Below are 3839 nucleotides of genomic sequence, written 5' to 3'. Positions count from 1 at the left end.
GTCCATGGGGCCGCCCCGAGTGGCGTCACCCGTGTCGGTACCCCCGGGGTCGGAGCCGGGGGTCCCCTGAAAACCTAAGGCATTGCACACAAGCCGAAGGCCAGTAGGGGGCTGGAGCCCAGTGCCCGCGATGATTTTTCCGCGGGCCCGAGGCATATGCCTTCCCCCCGTGGGAACTCGGGGCCCTGTCAAGAAATTGGCAGGGAGGGTATACCCTGGAAGGCGCAGCCGACACGGGGAGTGGGACAATTAAAAATGGATCCAGCTCAAAAACAAACAACTACTGACAAGAATACTCGAAGGAGTAAAGGGAAAGGAAAGGAGAACATCGGCGATACCGAGGAAGTAACCATGGAGGTGGAACAACCTTCCACGGACCAACTCCGTACAACAAGGCACATCGAGGATGTAATGCAGGGTACTAAACCAGAGGGACTGAAGGAGGTTAAGGAACCCCAACCTTCTACATCTTTCTTCAGGAAACCTGGTCCGAAGTCATATAAAGAAAGAATAGCAGACTTAGGGGAAACTTCAGCTATGGATACTGACACGCAAGAGGTCAGTTCAGATAGCGAGGTCTCAGATTACAGGAGAACAAAAGGCAAAGGAAAAATAATCATTGACGATTCGGACACTTCACCCCCCGAGAAGGTGAATAGAGGAAGTAAGGGACCTCAATCCAGAGGTAACAGAAAAAGGGAAAGATTAACATCCGAGACAGAGTCAGGATATAGGAGAAGTAAGACGACTGGCGAATATGTAGGTCGTCGAGATGCAATCCTCAAGTTCAATGAGGCCAAAGAAGAGGCTCTTCAACTGGATAGGGAGAAGATCATTAGGGAGTATGACAATTGTCAATTATTTAAAAAGTCTAGAATCGATCTAGAGAAAATCAAGGATAAGGTGGAGGGCGAGTCTACGGAAGATTTGGTAAATAGAGTCACAGAAAATATGACCGAGGTCATACGAATTGCTAAGTCTTCAAGTAATCTTAAAGGAACCTTCCAAAAGAGTCTTAGGCTGGCTGCGGCGTCCTCTATGGGCATTATGGAAGTGTTAACGGAAAGGGCAGCCTTACCTAAGGAAGTAGCTAAATCGGAGGAGGTTAAGCTGCTAAAGCGAGAAATTGCCAGATTAAAAGGCAAACTAGATACGGAAGTGGAAAGCGAAAAGAGAAAGGCTATGCAAGCAGCTGGCGAGGCCGCCGCATATAAGTCGGAACTGCTTGCGTTGAAAAGGGAAAGATCGGAGAGAAAGAGTGATAAGACTCCTAGCCCAAAGGGAAAAGAAAAGGCAAGAGAAGGTAACAGTAAGGAAAGATCGAATGCGGATGAAGGGAAATCCTTAATGGGTACTCCAAGGAGGAGCTCCAGGAGGATCCCTTCTGCTAGTATAAGGGCTCGAGATAGACTCATTACCTCTGAGTCGGAATTCATGGATGTGGATAAGGAAAAATCCCCAACTACTGCTAGGGTGATCCTGGACAAGCCAGAGGATTGGCCTGAGGTCATCCGGCCCACATTGTGTGGCAAAAGGAAGGTTATGAAGGAGGAGCCAGAGGTACGAAATGCGATCTACATGGCTCATAAGAAATACATTTCTGAAGGACATAAGGATAAAGAAAAGGAAGAGAGTGAAAGAGAAAAGAGAAGTGAGATAAGCTATGATCCAATAGACTTGGCCAGTACGATTAGGAGGATTGTCGCGGAAGAACTAGAGAAGTATTATAAAAAGCCGCGTATTACAGAAATTGAAACGGTGAAGACCCCGATTACTATAGTTAGAGGAGGGGTCATAGATAAGAATAGGAAAGTAGTGAAGGAAGCTAAACAATCCAGCAAATCTAGGAGCATCGAGACTCCTAGAAAAGAAACAACTGGGAAAGAAAAGGAGAAGGAAAATAAATCTGCGAACGAGTGTTTCACGGATATAGAGGGGAAAACTCATGATTTACCCTGGTCCAAGGTGGTGGGCAGGAAGAGCAGGAAGTCAGTCAACTTGGAGAAGACGATGGACTCAAGGAGTAAACCTACGACAAGTACACCGGCGAGATTATCAAAAAATAAGGAAGAGACAACTAAGATCAACAGGAGAGTGCCTAGAACGGCAGCTGTACAAATAAGCTGTCGCGGTGAGACAACCTATGCGGAGGTAATGCGTATCGCTAAGGCCAAGGTGGATATCGATAAACTTGAAATACCGGAGATAAGACCTAGGAAGGCCAGAACTGGGGCACTCCTACTAGAGATCCCGGGAAAAGAAGGGGCTGTCAAAGCTGATGCGTTAGTCGGTAAATTGAAGGAGGTTCTTGGTAACGAGAAGGATGTTTTAGTCACACGTCCCGAGAAGATGGCTGACATCAGGATTAGGGATATCGAGGAATCGACTGGAAGAGAGGAAATTTTGGAAGCGTTAGCAAAAAAGGGAGAGTGCTCTAAAGACAGTATCAAGTTAGGTGATATTGTAATAGCCAATAACGGGCTGGGCATGATCTGGATTAAATGTCCGGTAGCTGCTGCGAAGAAGCTCGCAAATAGTAAGAGGATACGTATCGGATGGACGATGACTAGAGTGGAGTTGCTCCCTGAGAGGGCACTCCAATGTCACCGATGCTTAGAAATTGGTCATGTGAGAAATCAGTGCCGGAGTGACATTGACAGGTCTACGGCATGTTACAGATGTGGGAAGAATGGTCATTCTGCTAAAGGGTGCACGGATCCAGTACACTGCATCATATGCGCTGAAAAGGGCCAAAAAGCTAACCACAGAATGGGGGGTATGGCATGCAAACCGAATGTGGCAGGACGAAAAGGCAGAAGTGTACCAACTCCACTAAAAATAGGACAAGTATCTACGAGGAAGGACAACGAGATGATAATCGACGTGGAAACGGGTATAAATAACCCCCCTGTGGAGGCAATAAATATAACAGGTGAGGTTGAAACCAACGTAACAAAGTCCATGGCCGCATGCAGTGTCAATGAACCAAAATCTGCAGAGATGACACAGGACACAACGGTGGAGAACATGGAGGTAGACAACCCACAGGATTGGAAGACTCCGGAGGCGAATCTTATTCAAGAAATGAATTGGCCTGAGCAAGGACAAAAATGGACTACGGAAGATCAAGTGACGATACCAGGAAGGGAAGGAGAAGGAGGAATCTCCATGCCGGAAAATAATGGTTAATTACGTAATTCAAGCTAATATTAACCATGCAAGAGATGCACACGATGTACTCCTGCAAACGATGGCGGAAGGTGATTTCGCCTTGGCGATTGTGTCAGAACCTTACACAGTCCCGGTGGATCATCCCCATTGGTATGCCAACGAGATGGAAACAATCGCGATAACATGGAGACAGGCCCAGGAAGCGATTCCCTGTACCCCGTACGATAGGGGAGAATACTTTGTGGCTATCAGATGGGGAGATGTGGTGGTTGTGGGGGTTTATCTTCCTCCAAGCCTCGACATCCCCCAGTGTGAGGATGCTCTGATAGAGCTAGAGAGATGGGCCATGCGTAACATGGATAAATCCTTGATTATTGGGGGCGATATGAATGCCAAGTCATGGTTATGGAATTCCAGGATTACGGATTCGCGAGGTAGGTTGGTCGCGGATTGGGCTAGCGCTTTAGGCATGTGTTGTCTTAATACAGGACGGGAGAACACATGTATTAGGATAAATGGAGAGTCCATAGTAGATGTTACGTTTGCCAATCCGGTTGCTGCTAGAAGAATCGTCAAATGGACAGTCTCTAGGAGGGAATCTAAATCTGATCACCGGTATATCGAGATCACAGTAGGTCTCACGGATGCACAAAAACGAAGGAGGAAAC

Source organism: Trachymyrmex cornetzi, unplaced genomic scaffold (assembly GCF_001594075.2).
Source record: "Trachymyrmex cornetzi isolate Tcor2-1 unplaced genomic scaffold, Tcor1.1 scaffold464, whole genome shotgun sequence".
Lineage (NCBI taxonomy): Eukaryota > Metazoa > Arthropoda > Insecta > Hymenoptera > Formicidae > Trachymyrmex > Trachymyrmex cornetzi.
The sequence above is the reverse complement of the archived record's forward strand: the minus strand, read 5'-3'. Positions refer to the sequence as shown.